Source organism: Oryzias latipes, chromosome 2 (genome assembly GCF_053564925.1).
Source record: "Oryzias latipes strain Hd-rR chromosome 2, Olatipes_Hd-rR_3.1".
Classification (NCBI taxonomy): domain Eukaryota; kingdom Metazoa; phylum Chordata; class Actinopteri; order Beloniformes; family Adrianichthyidae; genus Oryzias; species Oryzias latipes.
In genome coordinates, this window is record NC_136238.1 from 20,526,663 (window position 1) to 20,540,377 (window position 13,715).

At 42.6% G+C, this 13,715-nt stretch overlaps 2 protein-coding genes across 7 annotated transcripts in view; both read left to right on the forward strand.

Moving 5' to 3' along the window:
* LOC110016566 (uncharacterized) overlaps positions 1-13,715 on the forward strand; it is a 173,392-nt gene that overhangs the window by 115,198 nt on the left and 44,479 nt on the right. The gene's annotated exons all lie outside the window — the stretch shown is intronic.
* LOC111948757 (uncharacterized) overlaps positions 1-13,715 on the forward strand; it is a 32,886-nt gene that overhangs the window by 243 nt on the left and 18,928 nt on the right. The window contains exons 1-3 of one of the 6 annotated variants that reach the window (XM_078936295.1): positions 3-829; positions 958-2,031; positions 2,126-2,282. The gene's annotated coding sequence lies outside the window, so the exon portion shown is untranslated. Of the gene's footprint in view, positions 1-2; positions 830-957; positions 2,283-13,715 lie in introns of those variants that run through there. The other 5 variants (XM_078936297.1, XM_078936266.1, XM_078936279.1 and 2 more) reach the window with 5 other exon arrangements.

The window sequence follows — 13,715 nt, forward strand, 5'->3', positions numbered from 1 at the left end:
AAAGACATGTAGCGATACATGGTTCGATTCAGAACAATTTTCTTTTGCCAAAGTGTCGTAAATGAATGAATACGTGTTGAACGTTGTGGAATGATTAATTAGTTATTTATTATACTTTTTACGCATTGAATTGTTCTCTATGAACATTCTTCTGTGTTGTAACGACTGTTTTACTCTGCGAACTAACAAGCGAAACCGGCATGAATCGCCATTTAGGACATGGAAGTGCTGAAAAACCTGTATCTGTTTTTGTTTATTTTTTCTATCGTGCTGAACGGACGCGGACCTAACTGTCCTTTGTAGCAGGAACGTCTGGTCTCTTGATCTCATGCCTGTACGAACAGACACAGAGCCATCGTGTGCCATGACTTGATTTACACAGTTTGGGTTGTAAAGCTACAACATGCCGTAAGGGGGAACTAAGACTAAGAGCAGGGGCCTCATTTATAAACGTTGCGTACGCACAAAAGAAGGCGTACGCCACTCTCTACGCAATAGTTGAGATTTATAAAAAGCAAACTTGACGGGAAAATGTGCGGTCCTCCACGCAAGCTCTGACCCAGGCGTACGCACAAAAACTAGTGAAATGAGAAACGGCGACACCGTCGGCAGATGGAAGAAACACGTGAAAGTGACAGTGTGTGCCAAATCGTGCCGGCATGTGCTGTGCTACACAATGTGGCACAGCTTAAAAACGTGCCTCTACCCCCTGGCGCCGATTGCTGTGTTGGCCCCGACCCTCCACCCCATCCCCACGCATTTGAGCCAAATGCTGCTGCTGTGCGCCAGCGTTTGGAAGTGATGCGTCGCTTGTAAAGAACAACAAAAGGTGTGGAAAATATTATTTATTTAGGAATTCCCTCATCGTGCAGTTTATTTCAGTCAGGGCGGTCTTGATTTCGCCCAACTCCTTGGCCACCTCTCTGATTGAACTACTGACTTTCCTCTGCATTTAAGGACTGCATCGGTGAGGACACGTCCACTGCTGGAGGGTTGAGAGCCGCGTGCCGTGGAGACGCTGGGTCCAGACGGCTGCTCAGCTGCAGCATCGTAACCACTGGCCCCGCTGGAACACCCAGCAACTAAAATAAAATTGTTCTATATTAATAATCTGTAATTGTGTAGCCTGCATACATGTGACTTGACTGCATTCATTTTAATTATTTCTCTTACCTGTGTCACCCGGTGCATCTGGCGGGTCGGCGTCCCCACGGCGTCATCTGACTGAGGCGGAGGGGGACGGCGATAAGGGGGACTTAATAGGGATTCCCCAATAGCCGCCAGTCTCTCATCAAGAGGGGTCAGCTCCGGTGTCCCCCCCCGCGTGGCGGACACACTCTGCCGATGCAGCGCTAGACGTTCTTTTGCCTCGACTTTGATGTCCGATCATTTCTTTCATTTCTTTTTATTTCGGCCACGGTCCAGGTTGTGAGGCTACAGCATTTACGGCGTCTGCCACCGTTTGCCGCTCACGTGCCTTTTTGACATTAGTAATGCCCACACTGTGCCCTCCAAACAACACTTTTCTCCTCTTTTGCACGTCGCCAACGATAACTTCAACTTCACATTGAATGAAGTTACGTTTTTTTGATTTCCTCTCTGTGTTTGCCATGATTTAGCAAGCCATGAATATTAATTTGTGGGCGTTTCACGGACTATTTATGGGCAACTATGGGCGTGTCATGACGCCGCAAATGCTGCGCTGCATTTAGAATGGGTTGTGATTTATTAAGGGAAAGATGCGTAGGAAGTGCGTGCGCACGGTTTTATAAATCCAAATATTTCTGTGCGTACGCACGTCCTATGTTTCATCCGTACGCCACTTCTGACGCAAATCCTACGCAAAGCTTTATAAATGAGGCCCCAGATCAGGGCAGAAGCGGAGCACTAATTTTCTGTGTGGACGCCCCCTGCTCTCCCTTTTGCAAAAGATTTGAAACTTCATGCAGACTCTTGTGTGATTTTTCTTCCCCTATTGCAGATCAGGTTTTTGGCGTCCGTGACGGAAAGACAACGTGGATTGCTGTGATTGTGAGACTAGCAGACGATCTGAGCTGCAGTGAAGTGAAGAGGACGGCGGTATTTGTGGGAGTTGGAGCTGAAGTCTTCCTTGTCTTCCCTTCAGCCTCTGAGAGAGTTGATCAGCGAGCGACTAGCTGCTGCTGCTGAAGAAATCTTCCGACTCTGTGAAGGAACCATCTTCCAGAACGAGGAGGAGCTCTGTCGTCAGCGCAGACTGCTGGATGTTGTCTGGAAACCACAGCTGCAGGTCCAAGCTATAGGTATGTTCACCTCAGAAAATGGGAGAAGCCCTTCATCTTCCAGAACATTCAGATCCAGGTTCTAGTGATGCGATGGCGGCTTCTGTTGTAGGATTTTGGTCTGCCATCTTGAAGCGGGAAATCTCCTTCTGTAGTCGTTTTATATTTATACACATAGTATTTATACACGACAGAGATTTAGGGCCAGTTTACAAAAAGAATTTTTTTTTTTACAACTTTAAAGTCGTAAATTTACGAGAAAGAAAGTCAATACTGTTAAATTACGAGATTTTAAGTCGTGAAGTTACCAGAAAAAAATTTGTAAATCTAAAGCTGGAATCATTTCCTCTTCCAGTATTTTCAACACACCTGGCAGGCCCAAATAATTTATTCGGTCCAAAAGTTTGACCATGTGAACGTTTGTTATAATGGAAAAAAGTTTTTCTGGGCCCATTTACACGGTTGGGTTCTAATCCGACCATTGACCCGATCAAGATATTTTGCTCATGTAACAGCGGCTACTGAGGGGGGCTGGTTAGGAGCAGGGTGGGGGATGGCTTCAGTCTGATCAGGTTGACAAAAGGAAGATATAGCAGAGGGGGGTTGCATAAGAAGGGGTGGGGGATTGTAAAGTTGTTGGGGGAGGGGTAGAGTAGACCTGGGCAGTAGGAGAGCTAAATCCATTGAAAAAGAGGTTCAGGTCATTAGCTCTTTTGTCGCCCTCACACAATCTGCTTCTCTCCCCACATCCGGTGATCTTCTTCATCCCAGACCACACCCCTCTGATGCAGCTTTTGCCTCCAGCTTAACTTGCATTCCCTCAACTTGTTTGGCGCTGCACCCTCCTCAGCCACTCCTTGTCTCCTGACCTGAAGTTCCTTTTCTTCTTTTCAGCAGGGCCTTCAGGTCACTTGTGATCCACGGCTTGTTGTTGGGGTAACAGCAGACAGTCCTCAAGGACATGATGGTGTTCTCACAGAATTTAAAGTATTCAGTGATACAGTCAGTCGTGCTGTTGATGTCCTCACCATGGGGCCGGGTCTCCTCAGCCTCTTGAGTTTATTTTTTCACTTGTTCTGCTTTCTCCTAAGTATGTTCCTTTGGTCAGGAAAATGCCTCTGTCCAAAAGGAATATGGGGCAGTCCACATACTGTGTAAATTCAGTAAGAGTGACGTCCAAGTTGACATAGTTAAAGTCCCCAGTGCTAACTACAAATGGATTTGCTTGCTGTTCCAGTAGCCAGGAAATGGTAAAGTGACATTCTGATCCGAAAGATGTGGATGGAACCACGTCTCAGTGAAACACAGTACACTGCTGTCGCGGTATTCCCTCTGTGTGTTGATTGTAGCTGCCACCTCATCCATCTTGTTTGCCAGAGAGACATTCCCCGTGATGCGGGCTTATGTTTCCACTTGCTGACCTCTTTGCTTTGACCCGAACTCCGGCCCGGCATCCCCGCTATCTTTTCAAAATGTCACCTGGGAAAGAAGAAAGAAAAGCGGCAAAACAGGCCTGCTCAGAGCAAACAGCTAATCGCGAGTGTAAACAAAAGACTTGCCGCTGTGCGGGTTACACTGTTTTGAGGTGTAACGAGAGTAGCAGAAAAAGTGACCACAGAAGCTTGGAGCAAATAAAACCTATGCCGTTGACTGTAAAAATGTCTGAAACATGCAAAGGTAAAACATAAAAGACCAAAAAAAACGGTGCATGTCGAAAATAAATACTAAAGACAAAAAGCCAAGAAAGTCTTAACAAACCAGAGCCGCTGCAACAGGCAGCCGCCTCTCAGCAGCACCAAGGCCAATTGCAAAGTCACGCAGCAACACATTAGGGCCCCGGATATTTTGGAGAAAATTTAAGACTTAAGTGCGCCTGATGGTCTTGAAAGTACAGTACATAGAAGATATGATTAGAGGCAGCTAAAGAGCCACCTGTTACCCACCCCCTTCTCCAAAAACAAATGAAAGTTCTGCTCCACTGCCTCGCCAGATTTGACATGCAAATTTCGGCCAATCAGATCAACCAGAAAAGTTACCGCCTCCAAGTGACAAACACACCCGTGAACACTGCTCGCAAACCCAGTGAGCGCGTGGGATCACCACTCAGTTAAGATGGCAGGCACGAAGTTGTAAAATGCGGCGTCGCTCGATTAGAATTGCCCCTGTGCGGTTGTAAGGCTCACCCCCCAACACCCCCCCCCCCCAGTTTCTGAATGCGCCCACTCAGTTGTCCTTGCGCTCGTTCAATATATGGCAGCGATGGAATGCCATAAAAAAGGCGTTTTTTTTTCTCAAAGGGGAGGTAAAGCGACAATTGAAAAAAAAAATAGATGAGAAGTTTCATGGTTCAGTTTGCTGAAGGAGCAGCTTTTGTCGATGTCCTTATGTACTTTTGTGGGTAGCATCTGTGAAGACGTTTGAAGCAAACATCTCAGGATTTGTGGGTGATGAAATATTTTTGAAGACTATGGCCAAACTTTTGTCCAGGTGAAGACTGGGTTAAAGTTTCTCCGGTAGCTGCCTCATCCAGGAGCGCCCAAGGCAACGGCTCCTTCCGTCGCTGCGTTGCCTCCATGACAACCGCAGTCACACACATAAAACACAACAAAAAGGGGACGGTTGTTTGGGCCAACACGCATCTTCTAAATGTGCTTTTATCACTATTTTGATTATCATTAATGGCCTGCTAGCACATAATTTTTCAAATCCATGCGGTCAGTGGTCAGGTCCGCAGAAGGGGGAAATGCTCCAACGTAGTCCTCAGAACGTCTAGGTTTGATGGTTCAGCATTGTATAGTGTAAATGCAAAAATCAGATACGGGTCACTTTAAAAAGATGATGTAATCGGGTCGTCAAAAAAATCGTTTATAGTTAGAAAATCGGATTTGGGCATCAAGACCTGCAGTGTAAATGTAGCCTAATAAAGGCAGGAAATGTGAAGTTGAAGAGTATATATTTCCTTTAACCCTTGTGTTATCCTAGGCACTTTACCATTGGGGGTTGGGTCATCTAGACCCACTAGACAGTGCGCTGAACCTTTTTTCTTCAATGATTTGTGATTCTCACTGGTGTCCATGATTACATGAAATCTTTCCACCTTTATCCACCTTTGTCATGGTAGGGAGAACATGTGAAAGTAAGGGTGGGGTCATCTAAGATAGCACAAGGGTTAAACAACATCATGCCTCTTTGAGGAAAAGCATCAGACTGCAAGTACCTTTGGAGTGACTGTAGTGTGAAAGGTTTCTAAGAATTCCTTATAAAACATTCTAGTTGAACAATTGTTTACCATAAGATAAATTATTATTAAACCAGTTAGAAAAGAATAAAGATTTTCTTTTGTTTAGAATCCCTCTCATTGACTGTATAAGGAAACTGGACTGGCTGTCATTATATCACACATTTTTGAGATTTTCATTGTTGTAATGACAATAATAAACAAATATACAGTATTTTATTTAGACAAAGTTCTTTTATTCTTTAGAATTGTAATTCAGTCGTGGTTGATGTGGAAAACACACATTTCTGTGACCACTGACTTATCTGCTGTTTGAATGGCTTAGACAGTCACAAAAGGGGGCAGAACTGTTGGGAAATGTTACCGGGAGCTGATCTTTTAAAACATTTTTATTTTAATTATTCCACTATGAATTAAAAAAAATTAACAATCTTGGACCAACAAATGTATGGAGTCCCAAACTTTTCATAATCAAATAAATAAATTTGACCACATTACCAACCAATAAATCTCTCATAAATATAAAAATATCATAAAATTGTGAAAAACCTGCACACAGATTTTAAATTAGCCATTATATTATAAAATGTATTTTGTTTTGCTTTAAAAATCTATTATTATTTTAATTATTATTATCAGTAGTAGTATCTAATATTTATTTATTTAATATTAATCTCATTTTCAATAAGAATTCAATAATAATTGTAAATGTAATTTTTAATAATTTGATATTCTTAATAATTTAATTCATTTTTTATGTCCTTTTTTGATGTTATATTATATGGATTATTTCTCAATGTCGTTTTTGCTGCCACAGATATATAAAATTACTCCATTGTGGGATTAATAGTCATCATCTATCTATCTATTGTTTTAAAACAGCATTTTAAAATCTTAATGTGAATCATATTGAATATCATCCTAATTCTATGGGTTTTCTTTCCAGAAACTGATTTCAAAACAATATCTTCCAAAGTAGCTTTGTTTTTATTTCACATTGCTGTTTTTCACAATGACTTATTTATTTCATAATGAGCTTTTTCAGCAGAATGAGTCTATCCGTCTATCAAACCGGACATCTCTCTTTTACCGGGTTTGAAGGCTTTCTGTCCCGCGTTTACCTGAGAGGATAGAATAAAACCAGAGGACCTGATTTATAATTATTGTCTCCATGAAGAAGAGAAATATATCATAAGGTTCAGGAGGCCCGGGCAGGCATATTCCGCTTCCCTGGCCGCCAGCGATTGCGTGTAAGGCAAGTAGATGTGACGACAGACAGGATCTATGAGCACAGACAGCAGAGCTGTGTTAGCTACAGAGCAGAGAAGAGCTCTGAGAGAACAGCATGGAGGATTTTCATGATGTATTTTCCAGAAAATAATGAACAGTTTTTTAAAGCAAAATGAAATACATTTTATAATATAATGGCTAATTTAAAATCTGTGTGCAGGTTCTTTACAATTTCATGATCTTTTTATATATTTAGGACCGATTAATTGGTTGATTGTGTATCTGCATGAGGTCATTTTTATTTATTTAATTATGAACAATTTGGGACTCCATACTAACGTACAAAAAAGATACAAATGAAATAAACAGATCTTAATCTCATTGCTTAACTGTTGCAATGTTGGCAACAAAGGGGAAGAAATGCAATGTTAGCGCATGCGTGGACCAATCGGGAACTAACAAAGCCAATTCAGTCGCCATTTTCGCGTGATACGAATAGCGCCATGTTGAAGCCAGACAAGGTTAGTGAGCAGTGGTTTGATCTGAGTCGATGTTTCTATGTCAACTACTGTCCCCAATCAGGAGTCAGCTTGTTGGAAGTCTACACCCCTTCTACTGAAAGCTGGTTGGGAGAATCTGTCAATTAAATGTTCGAGGTGGGGGCCACGGGCACCACATGCTTTTGCTGAGGCATCTAATTGTTCAGTTTATAACTGATCAATAAAGATAAAATATCGCAACAAAAAAATTAAGATTTGCAAGACGATGCCAAAAAAGAAAAATGTATCGGAGGCCACAACTATAATTAAAGCCGCAAGCGGCGTTGTATGGCCCGCAGACGCAACCCGCCTTCCACGCCCAACTCTACGCACCACCGCCTCCCTCACCGCCCTCACTGCCCACTTTTGATAAAGGCTAGTCAAAACGGCATTTGCTAATTATGCTAACTATGCTGATTTGGCTAAAAGTGCTAGCATTGCGATGAGCATCATAAACTGATTAAAGAAAACACATTATTAAAAATGCTAATTGTGCTAACTATGCTAGCTATGCTAATGTGGCTAAAAGTGCTAGCATAGCGATCAGCATCATCAACTGGCTCAGAAAAACACATTACCTAAAATGCTAATTATGCTAACTATGCTAGTTATGCTAACATAGCTAAAAGTGCTAGCATAGCGATCAGCATCATCAACTGACTCAGAAAAACACATTCCTCTATTGGTGAGAGCTATATGTCATAACTTAGTAAAAAAAAACAACACTTTTTTCAAAATGGCGGCTTTTCTGTTGATTATATCTCCATAGCGACCATTTTGTATTTTGGTCGCCTTTTGATGACGAACAGATCGATGTGAGTTTCAGAGAAATCGGCAAAAGTAAATTTTTTGTTGTCCTTAGCAACAGTGGTGTTATGCTAACAACGCCCACATTCCTTATATGTCCATATCCAGTGTTTTTAATTGTGTTCAGTTCCTGATATGGATGCATGCATTCAAATTTCACTGTATTCCAATGAAAGGCATGGGAGTTACAACAGTGCGTGACTTTGCGAGCTCGCCACGCGGATGCCGTTCAAAATCTACAACTTCTGATTGCAACATTTCTTCCAGAGTAGCTTGCCATTGATGCCGGAAAAAGTTTCGAGACGACTGCTGAAAATTCAGACGAAAAGTTTACGATTGAATCCAGCGGTAAAGGTGTTTTTTATAGAAAATTCAAGATGGCTGCCTTTTCCCGAGGTCAAAGGTCGACGAAACTCCAGAGGTAGTTGTGGACTTGCTCTAGCAACATGTGAGCGAAGATTCGTGAAAATCCCTGGAAAAAAAGTTCATTTTTTCATATTGTGTAAAAACGCGAAAATGGGGAAATTGCAGATTTTGGCAGGAAAATGGCCGCCAAACCGTAGGTCGTGTCACCATCCTGTAATGATTTTAAAACTTCCTTTGGATATCGCGAACAAGGGTAGATTGGTTTCGTTTGGCGATTCTCAAAAAAAAAGTTCCGAATTTTTTCGTTTTTGCCGAGTAGGCACATTTTTTTGCGACGGTTTTTTGCTTACCACGCCCACATTCCTTTATCGATCTTGTCGTGCGTGACATCGTTTTGTTCAACGCGGGCCAGGGAATTGCATATTTCCTCTTCACGACATTCCGATGAAAAATGTGCGAGCTAGCTAAGATGGCAACGGTTGCGAGCTGGCCACGCGCAAGCCGTTCAAATTCTACAACTTCTAATTCCAACATTTTGTCCAGAGTAGCTGGCCGTTGATGCCCGAGAAGTTACGAGACGAATGATGAAAATTCCAACGACGAGTTTTCGTTTGTATCTGGTGCTAAAGGTGCTTTTTTGAGAAAATTACAGATGGCGGCCTTTTCCCAAGGTCAAAGGTCAACGACACTTCTGTGGTGTTTGTAGACTGGAGCTGGCAGCAAGTGTGTGCAATTGCGTGAAAATCGCTCAAACAAAAGCGTTGTTTCCCCATATCGTGGGAAAACACGAAAATCGCCAATTCTCAGAGTTCGCCACAAAATGGCCGCCAAGCCGTAGGTCGTGTGGCCGTCCCGTAATGATTTCAAAACATCTTTGGGATATCCCCGACACGTGTGTCTTGGTTTCGCGACTGTATTTTGAAGTACATTTTGTTCGGCCCCATACGCGATTTTCGGCCCATTCATTTTTTTTGACGGGATCGCTGGCCGGGATGTCATCGTCTTCGGGGGGGTAACGTTGACTTTGTGGAAAATTTATTTGCAATTTATCCCAGATGTGTGCACGTTTTGGTGACTTTTCGAGCTGAAAGGCGGCGAAGTCGTCGTTCCAACTGCGAAAACAATATGGTCCGTGCAGTCAGTGACTGCTGCTGCGGGCCATAAATATACAAACGTGTAAACCCAGGCCAAAAATACCAGCAACAGTTTGTGAAAACCTTGTGAAGACTTACAGAAAAGTCTGCCTGCTAATTTCCAACAAAGGATATACAACGTATTGAGCTGAACTTTTGTTATTGTCCAAAGACGTATTTTCCACCGTAATTTACAACAAAAATCGTACAAAAATCTGACACTGCGGTTTCTTTTCTTTTTTTTTCTCCCCTCATTTTGTCTGTCATAGTTAAGGTATACCTATGATGAAAATTACAGGCCTCTAATTTTTTTAACTGGAAGAACTTGTACAAGTGGTGGCTGACTAAATCCTTTTTCTTTGCCACACTGTAGTTTTTATTTGGAAACCGAGGCAGGAGTCGTCAAGCTGTCCTGTTTTCCTATGCAGTCAACCGTTCTACTCTTCTTCGATTATGCAAAGAGTACATGTGCAGCGATTCTCATTGTCTCTTGAGTTAACATACCACAATGATCAAAATTCCCTAATTATGGCCCGCAGCAGCAGTCACTGACTGCAAGGACCATATTGTTTTCGCAGTTGGAACGACGACTTCGCCGCCTTTCAGCGAGAATTTGACCCCCGCCGCATGCACGAAAAGTCACCAAAACGTGCACACACCTGGGATAAATTGCAAATGAATTTTCCACAAAGTCAACGTCACCCCCCCGAAGACGATGACATCACGGCCAGCGATCCCGTCAAAAAAATGAATGGGCCGAAAATCGCGTATGGGGCCCAACAGAATGTACTTCAAAATACAGCCGCGAAACCAAGACACACGTGTCGGGGATATCCCAAAGATGTTTTGAAATCATTATGGGACGGCCACACGACCTACGGCATGGCGGCCATTTTGTGGCGAACTCTGAGAATTGGCGAATTTCGTGTTTTCCCACAATATGGGGAAAAGACACTTTTGTTTGAACGATTTTCACGCAATTGCACACACTTGCTGCCAGCTCCAGTCTACAAACACCCCAGAAGTGTCGTTGACCTTTGACCTTGGGAAAAGGCCGCCATCTGGAATTTTCTCAAAAAAGCACCTTTAGCACCAGATACAAACGAAAACTCGTCGTTGGAATTTTCATCAATCGTCTCGTAACTTTTCGGGCACCAACGGCCAGCTACTCTGGACAAAATGTTGGAATTAGAAGTTGTAGATTTTGAACGGCGTGCGCGTGGCGAGCTAGCAACCGTTGCCATCTTGGCTAGCTCGCACATTTTTCATCGGAATGTCGTGAAGAGGAAATATGCGATTCCTTGGCCCGCACTGAACAAAACGATGCTACGCACGACAAGATCGATGAAGGAATGTGGGCGTGGTAAGCAAAAAACCGTCGCAAAAAAATGTGCCGACTCGGCAAAAACGAAAAAATTCGGAACTTTTTTTTTGAGAATCGACTAACGAAACCAATATACCCTTGTCCGCGATATCCGAAGGACGTTTTGAAATCATTACGGGATGGTGACACGACCTACGGTTTGGCGGCCATTTTGTGCCAAAATCTGCCATTTTGCGTTTTTCGCGTTTTTACACAATATGGAAAAATTAACTTTTTTTCGAGCGATTTTCACGAAATTTGACTCGCATGTTGCTAGAGCCAGTCCACAACTACCTCTGGAGTTTCGTCCACCTTTGACCTCGGGAAAAGGCCGCCATCTTGAATTTTCTATAAAAAACACCTTTGCCACCGCATTCAAACGTAAACTTGTCGTTGGAATTTTCAACGATCGTCTCGAAACTTTTTGGGCATCAATGGCAAGCTACTGTGGAAAAAATGTTGGAATTAGAAGTTGTAGATTTTGAACGGCCTGCGCGTGGCAAGCTAGCAAAGTGGCGCACTGTTATAGCTCCCATGCCTTTCAATACAATACAGTGAAAATTGAATGCATGCATTAATGCCTGAAACAGAATACATTGAAAAACACTGGATATGGACATATAAGGAATGTGGGCGTGGTTAACATAAAACCATTGTTGCTAAGGACAACAAAAAGTTTACTTTTACCGATTTGTCCGAAACTGACGTCAATCTGTTCGTCCTCCCAAGGGGACAAAAACATAAAATGGTTGCTATGGAGATAAAATCAACAAAAAAGCCGCCATTTTGGAAAAAGTGTTTTTTTATCAACTTATGACATGTAGCTCTCACCAATGGAGGAATGTGTTTTTCTGAGTCAGTTTATGATGCAGATCGCTATGCTAGCCCTTTTAGCTATGTTAGCATTACTAGCATAGTTAGCATATTTAGCATTTTAGGTAATGTGTTTTTCTGAGTCAGTCAATGATGCTGATCGCTATGCTAGCACTTTAAGCTACATTAGCATAGCTAGCATAGTTAACATAATTAGCAAATGCCTTTTTGACTAGCATTTAATTTGTGGGCAGTGAGGGCAGTGAGGGAGGCGGTGGTGCGTAGAGGTGGGCGTGGAAGGCGGGTTGCGTCTGCGGGCCATACAACGCCGCTTGCGGCTTTAATTCTCTTTGTTTCTACATTTATTTTGCTGAAATATGGCAGTAGTTTTGTTTACCGGTGTTGGAAAATGTAATTTGTCGCTTTGAGATTACTTTCCTTGTTGCATGTTCAATAAAGTCGAGAAGGAAAAAACCACGGGATTCGACCGGATTAAGTTTAACAAATTTATTCCCTAACAATATTTCTAAAAACAGAGTAAAACCAAATAAAACAGATCGATCTGGGTGTCCAAAATCAAGGCCTGCAATACGCAAGAGGTTACATTCCGAATTCACATGCAGCTTGTCTGGAGACACAGGAAAAATCCTTGAGTTTAGACTTTTAAGCATGTGGTCAGAACATCCTCCCCCGGGAGCAAGATGGCCGCCGAATCTCCGCCTCTGGTCGCTAGAGATTGGCTGACAGAGGAGCCCGCCTACTTCCTTCCGTCCATCACAGCCTCTGGTCTCTGGGGGGAACCTCACAGATGGACACGGTACGGAATCCCCATGGGTGGCAGGAACTGTCACCGCAGGGAGTCGATCCTAGAGCTTTGTTCTTCACACGTGAAAGGACGCCTGGAGTGTTTTCCCACAGCTACAGTACCAGAGATAGTTAATTTATGGCCCATGTCAGACCTACAACCAAATGGCCTTAGAAGATCAAAGACTGTTTTCTCCTGAAGGGGGGTTGAGATTGTAGCTGCATTCCTGACACCTCTCACATATGCAACTATAGGAAGCAACTTCAGAGTTGAAAGGATGTTAAAGCACACACTTCAGCAAATGACTTATCTTCACTGTAATAAAAATTTAAGACTGACAACCCTAATGAAATTACCAAAAAATATAAATTCCTTCACCGGTAAATGTGGTCTTATTGTATTATGGATCAGTATGGATCAGATCAGTTTTTGGGTTTATCAACAAAGGATGAAAAAAGGCAGTTTGTCAAACTTGTGTGATGGAAATTACATACACAGGTCACACCACAAACCTTGCAGATCAAATGAAAAGGCATCATGGACTTGACGTCTTCTTAAAAGGTTGAATTATAGATGTACCATCTACATTTTTTTTGTGTTTGGAAAAAGACAAAAGTATATTTAAAGAAAATAAAGTAAGAGCAGTAGGGGATGTCAGATTATACAAATTAACATTCTTTCACCGTATCCGCTGCTGCTGTGAAGCCCCTCCCACTGGTGTAAGATGAGCAGCGGCTCCTGCCGTTGTGCCGGGACGCTATAAGCTTCCATCATTCAGACAGTGCTGATGGACAATACCATCGTCCATGGTGATGAGTGACTGACCTCACGATGGAGAGACACCATCGTGATGCCACGCCCCCACCAAGCTGTGAATCAACACCATAAGCCACGGTTACATGTGCAAAATATCTTGATCTGATCAATGGTCGGATTAGAATCCAACCGCGACATGGGCACAGAAAACCTTTTTCCGATTATAACAAACATTTAAATGGGTCACACTTTCGGTTGAAATAAATCATTCGCACATGCACAGTAGTGTTTGAAATACCGGAAGAGGAAATGAGTTCCTCTGAGAAGCTACGTACATAGATATCTGGCAGCTCCGTAATATACTAGATGATCTTATAAACGTGCTTTTATTAATGTTATGGTTA